The sequence below is a fragment of the Nyctereutes procyonoides genome, unplaced genomic scaffold (assembly GCF_905146905.1).
Source record: "Nyctereutes procyonoides isolate TBG_1078 unplaced genomic scaffold, NYPRO_anot_genome, whole genome shotgun sequence".
Lineage (NCBI taxonomy): Eukaryota > Metazoa > Chordata > Mammalia > Carnivora > Canidae > Nyctereutes > Nyctereutes procyonoides.
In genome coordinates this window covers 4764553-4780281 of record NW_026575042.1, presented here as the reverse complement: position 1 = coordinate 4780281, position 15729 = coordinate 4764553, and positions in this window count along the sequence as shown.

Below are 15729 nucleotides of genomic sequence, written 5' to 3'. Positions count from 1 at the left end.
TTAATATTATGGTCTCCTTTCTGCCAAGCACTGGTGTGTGTTCCAGGGCTTAACATATAGAAAGAAGGAGTCCTCTTTAAGATGGGAAGAATCTGATCCTATAGTAGTTGTGATTGACTACATAATCCTTTTTTTAATTATTTATGTATATATTTACTAACATTATATCATATAGAACACTAGTTCACTGAGACCAAGAAGAGGATTTTTTTCCCCCTTTTCAAGCATACTAGAGCTAGGAAAAAGTCAGGACTTAAAAGAATTTCCATGCTCAGTAATGCTACAGACCATCACATTGCAGTCATGTTTTCTGTGCCTAATAAAATATTCTATAGTCACTCAGATTAATCAAATGAGATGAAGGGATTTATACACTGCTGTGCACTGAGAAAGGGGCTTAACAGTCTCCCAAAATAATATCATTTGACATCCAGAGCTATTAGACTGCATCAGCAGAGGGTATTCATTCTGTAGCCTGATTTGTGTTCGGCGGGTGGCAGTCCCCTTCACATCCCCTTAGTGTGGTGAAGGTTGGCAGCTACAGGGCGCTGACCTTTCTCACTCTGGAGATGTGATTGCTTTCACACTGATCACATAGAAACACTTAGCAAATCTCATACTGTTAACTCCATCGCACACTAGCAATGCCGGCATTTTATGACTGTCATGTAGCATTAGCCAGCTGAAAACTCACTAAGATGGGGAAGCCATGCTGAATTAATAACTTCTAAGGTAGTAATTTATCAGTTTTCATGCAACTAATAAGCACCACTTTGGCCAAAGACAAAAGTCACTAAATCATGGACTACTGAGCAAAGAAGGAAACTTCAAGAACTTCTCATCCAGCACCCTCACTTTACAAGTAAAGGAAACTGAAGACCAAAGAGGAAAAGGGATTTTTTTTTTCAAAGTCACAGGGCTAGGATTGGAGTAGTGGCTTTCAACCTGCTTGTCAGCAGTATCAGATCTTAAATGGAATCCTGCATGTACAACTACAATATGCATGAAACATCTAAGAAAGCAGCACCACAAATGAAACAAGGCCAGCATTCAAAGCTCTATCCTTCCTTGTCCATCTCAGCTATGAGATATCTCAGAGACCCCTGAATCTCTATGAAGCACAAATCGAAACCACTTTCCCTTAGAATACTGGCTCCAGGAACATTTCTTACACCTCCAAATATTCTTTATGTAAGCAAATAATCTGTGTTAGACTGATAAATGATTTAAATTAGAAAAGTGTGATCTCACAGTCTTCTCATTTGCAAAAGGAAAACATTAATGGTCTCTACAACAGCAAGTGAATATCCATTAGAAGTTGAACAATGAAAATGAGTGGACATTGTAATAGCCTCTCCCAACATCAATGCTAAGCCATGATCCACTGTAGAGGCTATGTGGTTTTGGTGGGACTGGCTCCAGCCCCAGGCTCAGCTCCAGCCCCAGGAATGGTTCCGGATTGGCCTTAAACCAATTAGCTATGGGTTTCCACTGAACTGGCAAATGTTGACTCAGATCCACTGAGTAAGAACAAACATTGACTTTGGTTTGGGGGCAAAACAAAGTTTACAAATTGAAGAATACAAAAGGATGTCAAGATGGTAAAAACAAAGTGGTAGTTGCCAGAGGAAAAGGGGCTGGAGGAATGGGCGAAACAGGTAAAGGAGATTAAGTACCAACTTCTAGTTATAAAATAAATAAGTCACAGAGATGAAAAGTACAGCATGAGACATTGTATGGTGACAGATGGTAACTATCCTTATCGTGGTGAGCATTACATAATGTATAGAATTGTTGAATCACTGTGTTGTCCATCTGAAATTAATATAACATTGTATGTCAACTACACTCAATAATTTAAGATTTTTAAAAACAATACAACAGAGGTCCACGATATTCTCTAAAGAAGTTATAAGCTTCCAGGCTACAAAGATTCTAAACAATAGATCCAGAGTTACAGACCAAAATTTGAGGGTAAGGTCACATCAGATTTCTAGATAGCCAACTGCCCCCACTCTATAAATAAGGCTGGAACTGTTGTGCAGTTCAGCTAGTCTGAGGAAGACTTGGGTCTTCCTCATTTGGGTCAGCTACACACCATCACTTTTGAGATTATGTAATATATGATATAGCTAAGGGGTATGACCAAATGCAATACACGTGGGCATAAATACAGCCCTATTTATTATGCTCAGTCTTCCCAAGCTAACAAAATCTGGTCTAGTGAATATCTGAACCAAGGACTGGCAAATCAAAATGGGGCTTAGTTACCCTATCCTTAGGAGTCAAGCCTAGAAGCCATTAAACCATCTATGAAGTCTTTCTTGCAGTTTAATTTATCGCCAGAGTGATTGGTTCAAGAATAGATAAGTGCCCTAATTGGTCCAATTAGACATCTTCAACCAGAATAAGACTGAACTGTGTATGGGACTCTGATTTGAACTGTGTATGGGACTCTGATTACTTTTGAATGGGGTAACATTGGTTATTCCAGTGTGATCAATTCTGATTGACAGAAATGGAAAAATGTGGTGAGCACGGCATAATATATAGAGTTGTTGATTCACTATGTTGTATACCTTCTGTAACTAATATAATATTGTATATCAACTATGTATAGTCATATATATATATATTCCTTAAGTATTAAAAAAAAGAATGGGAGAATAAATTTAAAGCTAATTAATTGTGTTTTAATGGCAGGAAATCTAATATAGAGAGATTATATAAAAAAGAAGGAGAAAGAGAGGGAGGGAGGAAGACGGGAGAAGGGAAAAGGAGAAAGGAGGAAAGAGAAAAAGAAAGAAAGAAAGAAAGAAAGAAAGAAAGAAAGAAAGAAAGAAAGAAAGAAAGAAAGAAAGAAAGAAAGAAAGAAAGAAAGAAAGAAAGAAAGAAAGAAAGAAAGAAAAGAAAAGAAGAAAGACTCTGTCGGATGGAGGAAGCAAGGAAAGAAGGAAGAAAATAATTAAGTGGAGCAGGGGTAGATTAACCAATAATTCTATCACATTCACCCTTGTTAAGGTGTCCTAAACTTCGTTCTTCTGAACCACTTCACTCCCACCTCTGCTGACTTGCAAGAAAACCTACCTTGAAAATATCCAGAAACAAGACGCTAATAAAGATGAATAAATAGCTTCATTTTCCCTCTACTTCACAACACAGTAACAACATCATTTGAAATACATATATTGAGCTCTCAGAAGAGATGCTGCATTAGTTTCCTAGAGCTTCCATAATAAATTACCACAAACTGGGTGGCTTAAAACAACAGAAGTTTATTCTCATGCTTCAGGTGGCCCAAAGTCTGAAACCAAGGTGTCTGTGGGACTCACTTTCACCGAAGCCTCCTGTGGGGAATCCTCTCAGGCCCTTCCAGCTTCTGGTGGCTCCTAGAGTTCCTTGGCCTCTGTCTCTGTCCTCATGTGGCCTTCTCCACATATCTCTGTGTGTCAAACCTCTCTGTCTTTTCTCCTGTAAGAATACTTGTAAGGATGCAATCATTCTAAATTCAGGATGATTCCGTCTAGAGGTCCTTAGCTCAATTTCATCTTCAAAGACCCTATTTCCAAAAAAGGTCACATTCATAATTGCTGGGAATTAGATCTTGAATATATCTTTTTAAGGAGCACTATTCAAGGTACCAAGTTGGTGAATGTATGCTCTTGATTTTTTTGACAACCATTATTTCTGACTATATGAGGAAGTCACTACCCAAACTAACACCAGCCCCTCAAAAGCAGTATAACTGAAACTAAACTCAGTTTTATTCCTCCGCAATATGTTTTGATCCCTGAATCTTGCACTATTAATGCCCCACATTGAATCAGTTTCTATGCTCTATTTTACAAATGAAATTTCTCTTGCAATCATTTCCTTCTCCATCCTACAACCACTGTTTCAGATATTGGAATTCCTTCCCCTGCACCAGCCTTAGTGTTGGCCTCTTTGACTTTGGCTTCACCTCCCAATACCCCTAACCCAACTTCCCCACAACTAAAAGATTGATTTCCTAAAATAGCAATCTCTTCAAAACCCAACAATAACTTTCTCCATTTATCTCTTGTTAAACCTCACAGTTACTTCAAGGATTATCTAAACTGCTCAGATGCCACTCACTCCAAGAAACATTCTGTAATCTCCCCCATTGTAAAAGTCTTCTCTTCTCTGAATTCCCATAGCCATTCCTCTTCACTTCATCTTATTTTAGTAATTGGTAGTTTGGGGCAGCAATCTACAGCTACTTCCATCAGGGACTCATCTTTGCATCCCTAGCAATGGTCACATTTTGAGTCATTAATTGACTACTTCTGGGATTTATCTTCATCCCCACTGCTCCAAGAACTAATGCCCATTCTTAGTTTGGGCCCTGATGTGAGTCTACCTCCTCGGCCCCACCATACTTGATTAGACATGAACAAAGTTTGGGACAATCAGACGTTCTTCCTTGGACTAAAACTTGAGACTGAGAAATTACAATTCCTTTAGGAATTACTTATTTCAACAGAAGAGGAATTTATTTTCATTCACATTGACACTTGTATGGTCAGTAAACCTGTCTGTTTCTGGTTCACCACAAAATGAGTACAGAAATTGAGAGTATACATTTAAAAACTTCTGTTGGAATTTGACAGAGTGAGTAATTTTATATCTGTTGACCTTAATAATTTAAAATGTAAGTTATATTTTGTATTTATTTTTAACTTCTAATAACATTTTGAAGTAAATTGACTAATAAAAAGTTACCAAAGTGTACAGCATTTCCATGTACCCTTTGCTCCACTTCCCCCAATGATAATATCTTATTTAACCATAGCACATTGGTCCAAACCAGGAAATCGACTACCATTTCACTTGTATTATATTCTGCAAAAGTATCCATGTATGACACATTTGAATATTTTTTTAAAAACTAGTTTTCCATTGCAGATCATTTGGAGAGAACTAGTTTACATAATCTCATTACAAAAATAATTAAAGGTAGCAACAGAAAATGATAAAAGAGTAGAAATGCCACAGGCTTGGGACCAGTCAACTTGATCAAGCTCCTACCTACCCCAGTGTAGCTGTGGAAAAATTCTATAACCAGAAATGGGGTTAATAGTTACTAACTGGAATATAGCGATAAGAGTTATTGTGTGTCACAGAACTACAAGGATCAGAGGCATTTTGAAAATATTTTCAAATGCAAGCTAGTGTTTTTTCTTATTTTACAAGCTCTAAATAATTTTCAAGCCCCTTCTACATGCATTATAAACCTCTTTCATTTTTACAAGGGTGGTTTTCTCAGAATATGGAGAAGTCTGCATGGTGTCAAACAGCCAGGATGAGAGTCAAGGTAGGAACTCAGGGTCTCTTTCCCAGAACAAGCTGCTTTTTACTCCCCACCTGATGCTATCTCAAATCTTCAGTAATCCAATAACCCAAGGGAAGAAAAAAATCATTTGTTTAAGTTTTACAGGTTACATTTCTAACTTAAAGAACTAGTTAAAAAAAAATACTTGGTGTTTTATGATAGTTGGCCTTTGTCACTTATGCTTCCTTTTCATTTACATGTAATTCTGTGCTTTCTTCCCCTTTCCCAAAAGTGGCATCATAGAGGTTGCTAAGCAATTGTCCCTGACAAGGTCTCAGCACCTGTCAATAAAATGGAATATTCTCCCATTCTCTCCTCCATTTTAGTGCTGAGGAGGGTGTCAATCAAAGAACATCAGTAAATGCTGGCTTTTGAGAGAAGGCAGAGAGGCCCTGACAGGCAGGGAATAAAAGATGACTATTTTTAAACTAACAAGTCCTTTCTTAAAGTAAGGCAGTTGAATAAGAGAGAGACAAGTTTCACTATTCCACTTTTCTGGGAGGTGAAAGGGCTTCTTTAGGTCAAGCCACCATCTTGATTTGAGAGGATGTCCTGTTTGTCCAGAGAGCAATTTTCAAAAAAGCACCAACACTCTTTGTAAATCAAAGAGAAAAAGCCACTTAACAAATGGGTACCTGAAAATAACATTTTGCACAAAGGCTCAGAGATTTAGAAGATTCTCAAAAACTTGGCCATAATATTTAACCAAAGAAGACCTTCAGAGAATAGAGAATTGGTATGCAGTGTGAGGGTAATTAAATGGTATCAAGTTTATTAATCTATATTTATATCCAATATGCTTATATATTCAATAAGTACAATTTAAGTCACTGTGGATACGCCTCCATGATAATTACCATCTTTGTACACAGGACTGCACAATACAAAGACAAATACACAGAGATTAAGATAAAGGGGCATTTGCTCTCCTACAATATGTACAACCACTCTGACACAGAATTAATATTGCACATAAGTGTGCAAGGTGGAGCATCTAGTCAAGCCAGAGAAAATCTGTCTTATATCCAATATTGAAATAATCAATCAAACAACTATACTACCCACCACCCTAAAAAGGAAACTTCAAATTGTCTTACCCAAAACTGACTTAGGGTCAGAACATACAGCTCTGTTACTTTATAATGTGCCAACTTGCTCTTGAGCCCATACTTGAAACATTTTTCTGAAAAGACTCATTAACCTTTGCTCAAACATATGCATATGTTCCTAGCAGGTGGCAGCATTCTTTAATCCCTGGTAATATCAAGATAATTCTAGCACAAACACAGAAATGTCAGTGTTGCTAACCTTTTTAATTACACAGCCTTATTATCTGCCTGTGACACAGGAAATGACACACTGCAAAATTCTACCCCAAATAGCCTGTGCCTGTGCTCACTGTGTGTTATACTACATGTTGGCAAATTGAATTTAAATTAAAAAAAATAGCCTGTGCTGAAAGCAAATGCATGTGAGGACAATAACATGGTGAATTCCACACAAAACCCCATGATGCTAAAATGGTGAGATAATTGACCTGGTGAGTTCATGAGAACAAGGGTGATAGGAAGGAGCCACCCCAGTGATGAGTGTTGAACACTTCACCAAAGTAGCACAGAAGAGCATTTGATTTCCCACACTATACCAAGCCAGAAAGTGTGACACCAGCCGCTGTGTATAAAAAGCATGTAACACATTTTTATAATCTTTCCCTTTAAGAATTAGTAGGGGACCTGCTGGCTTACATATTTTTCTGAGTGGAAAACAATTCATTCTCAATAACTTTTATTTTTGGTTAATAGTTTTGAATCCTCCTGCATTATGCACCCCAAAAGTGCTTAATCTCTCAAACCCTCTTCCCTTCCAGCCCACTCCCAGCTTCCTGATGCAAACAGAAATCCAAATAGTATCTATAATCTTAGGACCCAGGTTTCAATGGCACCTTGGCACAGGTACTTAAATTGGAACTTTGAGGCTGCCTGTTTGATTTCCAGTCCCAACCCATCACTTCCATGTCACGGAATTGTAGTCATGCTTGTTCCCTCTAGTGAAATGTAATTAGTGTGGTGCAGTAGGTGTCATTGATCCAAGTATAGGCTCTACCCCTTCACTGAGCCTCAGGTGTCTCCTCTGTAAGATGGGGCTCATAATGCCCACATACTAGAGTTGTTTAAAAAAAAAACTAAATAAAATGCCTGGCCCAATATTTGCCACATAATAGGTATTTAACAAATGTTGATATGCTGCCCTCCATTTGAATGTGAGGCAGATGATTTACCATCTTTGTATCAACAACACAGAACCTTATACATTGGAAAGTGCTCTTTATTTTTCATAAAAATTTAAAAATACTCAACCCATTCTGCAACCATTTCTGTCTTCAACATGGCAGTCAATAACCCAGAAAATGTACTAGAGTGCTGCTAAGCAGCTAGGTGACATTGCAAGATAGTTAGAATACATAACCTTGTCCTTGACATTCAAAGATAGTGATAGTGATGGTGTAATGTCAGGTGTGTGAAAACACCAAATCTCATGGAATGCTTATACCTTCCAGGATACCCAAAAATAAAGACTGTTCTTCATGTTGTGGCTTAGCCATTCTCTGAAATGCTCACTGACTCTGTATCATGACTTGTGGTTTTAAAAAGGCCAGCCTATTACCCACAGTTATTCCCCAGCACTCTACAGCTATGTCCATGTGTAAGCAAGCAAGAACATCAAGACGGTGTGAAACTGTGGAGTGTAAAACCGTGCACAAATACCACGCCACATAGAATGTCAAAGCATCTTCCTCACTATCCCTAATGCAACTGTACAATCTCAGCAATGTAGCTATCTTAAAGAGACTTGGAAATATATCCCTAGCTGTGTGACACAGATGCCCAGACTTTGGGTGTGAGAAAAAGAAGCCAGAATTTAAAACATAAAACTAAAGGTGAATTTATGTAAGTTTTCCCACATCTTGTTCTCATGTTTTCAATTGTTCATGAGCGTATGAGAGAAACAGTATATTTTAAAAATTGCAGATCTGATTTACTTTGCCCCTGACCTGTACTTCTGAAGGACTAGTGTGGCCACTCTATTTTAAAATTAAATCAGAATTCTAGTATAAAAATTCTTCTGTAAATCTTACAAAAGAATTAATTAAATTGCACAAATTCCATTTTCAGTGCAATCAGGGGACATATAATTTGTAGACTCCAAAATTTTTGAAAGGGCTCTCAAAAGCAGTCAAGACCAGGCAGAGGCTGCACAAAAAGTAACAAGAAGCATGAGGGATGGTACAAAGGCTCAGCCAGCAAATCTCAGGAAGTGGCAATAAAAGGTACCCTTCCTAAAGATGAGGAGTTCATCCTACTAAACTCTTTCTCTTGTTTGTTACAGTGAGCGCAGGAACTGGGGTAAACAAGACTGGAGGGAAAAGACCTCCAGGACTCAATTTGATTTGAAAAGACAGAGGAAATGAGGCTACACTCAAGAAGAAAAAAAAAAAAGCAAAGCAGAGATGAGTTATAATTTTCAGGAAGCAGTCTGTCTGTGTGGCAGTAGAAACAAGAAAGTCCTTTGAGTGTGAAATCTGGAAGACTAGTCTGGGCATCCTGCCCCTTCCTTCCACCATCACCAAAGAACAACACATAAGGAGCTCATTTGGGAGAATAAAATTGATTAAGATATAAATAATAAAAAGATATAGGAAAATATTGATACAAATTTAACATTAAAAAAATCAGAAATCCTTACCAGAAAAAAAATGATGCCAGGGAACAGATTGAAATTGAGACCAAGCATTTTGCCAGGATTTATTTTTCAATATTAATGAAATAAATACCTCTCTGAATGAGGACCACAATGCAGAAACGCAGACATTCAAGGAAAAGATGGTGAAGCCACAGAAATATTGCTGTTCTCAAGAGTTCTGGTTAAGGATATTTTTTAAATTTTTTTTTTAATTTATTTATGATAGTCACACAGAGAGAAAGAGAGAGAGAGAGAGAGGCAAAGACACAGGCAGAGGGAGAAGCAGGCTCCATGAACCGGGAGCCGGACGTGGGATTCGATCCCGGGTCCCCAGGATCACGCCCTGGGCCAAAGGCAGGCGCCAAACCGCTGCACCACCCAGGGATCCCTGGTTAAGGATATTAATAAAACACAAGCTAAATACTACAAGTAGAGACACATTTAGCAATACAAAGACAAATTATGGAAGTAACCACCAAAACAAAAATTCAAACCTTTATAAATTACAGAACTATGAAAAAACAAACAGAAAACAAAGAGCCAACCACATAAAGACTTTTATAAAAACAGAAAAGAAAAAACAAACTATAAAATACAATTCAACCCAAAAGTATCTGCTAACATCAAAAATGTAAATGTGTTTAACTTACATATTAAAAGAAAAAAATTGAACCTTGGAAATAAAATATAAATTCTAAAAAAATAAAAGAAAAAAAAGAAAAAAATTTCCAGATTGGCTCACAAGGTAAAGTCAAATTCTGTGCCAAAATCAAAGAGACACAGCTTTAAAAAGTGATTCAGAGAAATAGAAAAGAAGACTGAACAAAGTAATTGCTAATACATAAAGTAGGGATCACAATATTAATACTAGAGAATTTAGAATTAAAGGTCCAAAGCACAAAATGAAACAAAGAAGGGCATTTGGTAATACTAAATTTCCTGTTCAAACTGAAGATTTTCAATTAACGAATATCTACTTACCAGATAACTTAGCAGCAATATTCATAAAGCAAAAATCTCATAAGTTATGATGAGAAATAAAGATTCCTTAGTGATAGGAGATAAGGCATTTGTCTTAGTACTTGACATCAGTCATCAGACCAAACAAACAAACAACAACAAAAAAGAAAAAAAAAGAGCAAGAATAGAGAAGACCAAGTAACAAAGCTGATGAAGTGGAAGTGGTCCTTGTCCTGACTGGTACAAATCAAATTTATTACTTTGAAATAAAGAATGAATTTTATTTCAGGTCCTATGAAATAGGCATAAAAATTGACATGCATTAGGCCACAAATAAAACCTCAGTAGATTCCAAAAATAAAAATAGAACAGATAGCTTTTTCCCATCACATTAGAATTAAACTAGACTCTAATAACAAAAGGAGCCTCGGTGCCCATCGAAAGATGAATGGATAAAGAAGATGTGGTTTATGTACACAATGGAATATTCCTCAGCCATTAGAAACGACAAATACCCACCATTTGCTTCAACGTGGATGGAACTGGAGGGTATTATGCTGAGTGAAGTAAGTCAATCGGAGAAGGACAAACAGTGTATGTTCTCACTCATTTGGGGAATATGAATAATAGTGAAGGGGAATATAAGGGAAGGGAGAAGAAATGTGTGGGAGATATCAGAAAGGGACACAGAACATAAAGACTTCTAACTCTGGGAAACGAACTAGGGGTGGTGGAAGGGGAGGAGGGCGGGGGGTGGGGGTGAATGGGTGACGGGCACGGAGGGGGACACTTGATGGGATGAGCACTGGGTGTTATTCTGTATGTTGGTAAATTGAACACCAATAAAAATTAATTTATTAAAAAAAAAACAAAACAAAAGAAGAAGATAAAATGGCTATTCCATCCCTAAATATTATTTTTTTCTTAAACAGTTATGGAGTCAAAGATAACTAAACTGAAATAACAGAATTTCTAGAAAGTATGGATGACAAAAACTACAGTCATCAGAACTTTTAAAAAATCAGCTGAAAAGAGTTTCAGAGAATAAATGAATAACCTTAACCACCTACTCAACTAAAAATAGAATAAAATAATCAATTATATATTCTATTTTTAAATGATAGTAAAATAAACCAAAGGAAAAAACAGTAAAGATAATAACATAAATCAATGAACAAAAACTAAGAAAAAATTTGAACCAAAAAAGTAAGAATCATTCTTTGGTGGGGAGAGTAGGATACTAAAAATATATTAATCATTCTCTATCTTAAATTTTTTAAAGGAGATATAAATATTAAAAGGAAAAATGATAAGATCCACAGAAAACTGAAGAATTAGAGAGTGCTTTGTTAAACTCCATACAAACAAACTTGAAAATTTAAATAAAATAAATTTCTAGGGAACAAGAATTTACCAAATGGACCCCAGAAAAAAATCAAAACTTTAAACTTTGATTTCCATAAAGGAAATAGAAAAGTTGAACTCACTACCTGGGCAAAAATCCGGAAGTTTAATAACATGCTATATTAAGAAGTTTATATGGAGACAGACTGTTGTACATTACTAGTGGGAATATAACCCCTGTGTTGAACAATGTTAGGATATAGTTCAAAAATAAAAATACATATCCACTTTGACCCTCCTATTTCTCTTCTCAAAAATTATCTCACAGATATACCTCCACAATGTTTGAATTGGTATATATTTAAGACTAATAATATAGGTTTAGAGAAACAATTCTCTTCAATAGAAATTGGGTAAGTAAATAACAGCTCATGCTAACAATGGAATATCCTATAGTAGTGGAAAAAAAATGGCAAGTTCTCTACTGATATAGAAACATTACTGAAGGGATCCCTGGGTGGCGCAGCGGTTTGGCGCCTGCCTTTGGCCCAGGGCGCGATCCTGGAGACCCGGGATCAAATCCCATGTCGGGCTCCCGGTGCATGGAGCCTGCTTCTCCCTCTGCCTGTGTCTCTGCCTCTCTCTCTCTGTGTGACTATCATAAATAAATAAAAAAAATTTTAAAAAAAAGAAACATTACTGAAATATGTTGTTAAATGAGAAAATAAGAAATGAGAAATATGAATAAGAAATAAGAAATATGTTGTTAAATGAGAAAATGATGAAAAGCAGTATAAGTAGTACAAATCTACATGTAAAAAAGGCATGCTTTTGGGATCCCTGGGTGGCGCAGCGGTTTGGCGCCTGCCTTTGGCCCAGGGCGCGATCCTGGAGACCCAGGATCGAATCCCACGTCGGGCTCCCGGTGCATGGAGCCTGCTTCTCCCTCTGCCTGTGTCTCTGCGCCTCTCTCTCTCTCCCTCTGTGACTATCATAAATAAATAAATAAAATTTAAAAAAAAAAAAAAAAAAGGCATGCTTTTATTTCTTTGTAAATGAATAAGAAAATTCCTGAAGAAAACAGAGAAACTAATAACAGTAATAAAGAATGAGGTACTAGAAAGAGAAATTGGGGAGCAAATTTTACTGTTGGTCTTTTTTTTTAATATTTATTTAAGAAAAAGAGCAAGCATGTGCAAGTAGGTACTTGTGAATCCAAACGGCAGGAGGGATAGAGAGAGAATCTCCAGCAGACTCCCAGCATGGTGCAAAGCCCATCATGGGGCTCCATCTCAGGCCCCTGAGACCATGACCTGAGCCTAAACCAAGAGTCAGACACTCAACTGACTGAGCCATCTAGGCCCCCCTGTCTTTATTATTTCTAATAAATAAAAAACACTTTGAATGCAGAAATAAATTTGGGTCATAAATAAATTTGGGTCACCTAATAAAATTGGATTGCATACTTGAAGCCAGATCCTTATAACAAATCATTCCAATAAAATAATTTTCCCAATATTCTATAAATCTGGGTTTTCTTTACAGAATCACATCATAGACCAAAATTTGTTCTAAAACAAAGAGTAATTTTTCCACCAACTTACTGAACTAAATCACATTTGAGACTGTTATATAGGCATGCATTCACACATTTGCATAATTTTCTCAAAGGTAATTTTTTCAAAAATCATAGAAATTTAAGATTTTGTATTTTAACCTTGACATAACTTCATTAAAACTTTTCATTTTCAAAAGTGTTTGTCACTAACACTTGTTTATATTTTTAAACTCCATTTTGAGTTGTCTAACAAAAGTTCTCTGCAAAAGAAATCTGAAATTGTGCAAAATACTTGCCAAGACAGTGAAACTATGGAAATCACTGGATTTGGAATCAAAAATATGGGCTTGAAACTCAAAGCTCAGTATAAATTCTTCACTTTCCTTTAGGAGGAGCCAACAGCCTAACTGAACTGAGCTATTGCAGCTTCCCCAGAGTCCTTATTGCCCCTCCCTCCTGCCAAATCTCATCCTCTCACATACTATTGTCTCCAAGACCCAGAGAGCAAGAGGTCTGCTATCCATTGGCTTGTTTACCTCAAGGCAAGATGTCTCAGCCTTGTCACTACTGATATTTTGAGTCTGATCATTCTTTGCTATGGGGACTGGCCTGTACATTGTACAATGGTTAGGAGAATCCCTGGTTTCTACTCAACCAGATGCCAGTAGCACTCATTCCAGTTGTGACAATAAAAAATGTCACCAGATACCTAGTGACCTAGTGACCCATCCAAGGGACTCATGCTTGAAGGCAACATCTTACCTCTTCTAGAAGGTAAATAGCATTGATGAACTTCCCTAACATGAGTTAATGCTACTCTACACAGCTCCTGCCCTCCAAGATGTTATCACAACACTTCTCAATAGTAGGAGATGTGCACCCACTGGGCACAAAGCATATATGGCTGTTGGTTGTAATTCACTCTTTGTTAAAGTATTTTATCATGGGATTTAAAGTAAACATCCCTTAAAAGAAGAGGCCATCTTACCATGTTTATTCATAATGTCTAGCAGTCACCTCACATAGTGATCATTAGGCATCTGTCAATTATATAAAGATAAACACACTGTAATTGGGATATACAGAACTCCAACCATGCCATAACACCCTTGAATTACTTGGAAAAATAACTTTTAAAATATTTCAAAATAGTAATGCTTACATGAGCCCTTCAAATTATTGTTATCCTTAAATGAAAATATTTCAGAACCATAGCTTCTCTCCCAGAAAATATTTCTTTTAGTGTGTTCAAAATAAAATGCAAAGACCAATTCTTCCTATCTACTTCATATCTTCTTTAATTAATTCTTATTTACAGAAATCTTTCCCCAAATTTATCTAATATTAATTTTCTCTCCCTAAAATTCAATCTTTAGCTAATGATTTTCCTAATTCCATTTCATTGCTGAATGTCATGTCAGACCAAGTTAGCTCTATTGTGCATGTAGTTAGTATATTGGGTGGCTATAGGAAGCTAACTTCTGGCCTTAGAGTAAGTGTGCTGAGACTTAACACTGATGCAAGAGGTTGGCCTTGGATTTTCCACATTCAGAGCAGTGAAGTGAAGGGTTTTGTGGGGATCCAATTAGGGTGACTAGAGTACATATTTTTTAACTCTGTTTAACAATTGAATTGGTGAATCTTAAAAAAGGGATAAGATCTATATGGAGTCTAGGAAAAGTGGCACTAATGAACAAGAATCTAGCAGATGAGAATGTTCCCACCACTAAACATAGCACAATCTCATCTGTGGCCTAGAGGAAATACTCCCCTAGAGTCATTCAATTCCATTCCTTCTGTGTCTACTCACTAATAAACCTTCAGTTACAAAGTATATTATTATCTTTTGCCAAGAAAAATGCCCTTGGGTGGCAGGCACCATTATTTGGTCATAGGAATTGAAATCTTAATTTGTAAATTAATAAATAGTACATTCTAAACATGAGTCATTTCCCCAAGCCTCATCAAATCTGAGACACTGGCAAGTTTGGTTTCTCAGATTGCCCACTACAGGTTTTTTTTTCTTTATTTTTTTTATTTAAATTCAATCAGCCAACATATAGTACCTCATTAGTTGCAGATGTAGAGCTCAGCAATTCATCAACTGCATATAACACCCAGTGCTCAGCACATCATGTGTCTTCCTTAATGCCCATTACCCAATTATCCCATGGCCTGACCCACAACTCCTCCAGCAACCCTCAGTTTATTTCCTATATCATGGTTTTTCTCCTTTTCTGATGACTTCCCATTCAGTTTTGCCCACTAGAGTTCTGACTCTGCAAACCCTCTCTAAGAAGTGAGCCAGTCCCTTTTAGTATCTTCAACCCATCACTTTTATTTTCAACATTCTATCTGAAAACAACTTGACAAGTCTCATTCTTTTCTCTACACTTTCAAATGTTTTCTTGTCTAAGATGCTAGAGAAGCTTTTAAGATGGCCATTTGCCAATTTCCAATAAATATGATGTTGAAACTCCTCATTTCTTAATTTTGTGGATTACTGTTCTATATTCAAATAACCTTACATTTGGCTTTGAAGCAAAACATCTTCTGAATCAAATGCATTAACCCTACAGAGACCTGACTGATGGAAAGTGAATATATTTTGGGGCTAAACAGACATGGTTTGAATTCTAAACCCATTTGCATTCATTTGCTACACGAGATTAGACAAATCCTTAATCTCTCCTACCCTCAATGTCCTTAATATGTAAAAATAATAATACTTACATCACAAGATTATTATAAGCATTCAAGGAGAGAATATATA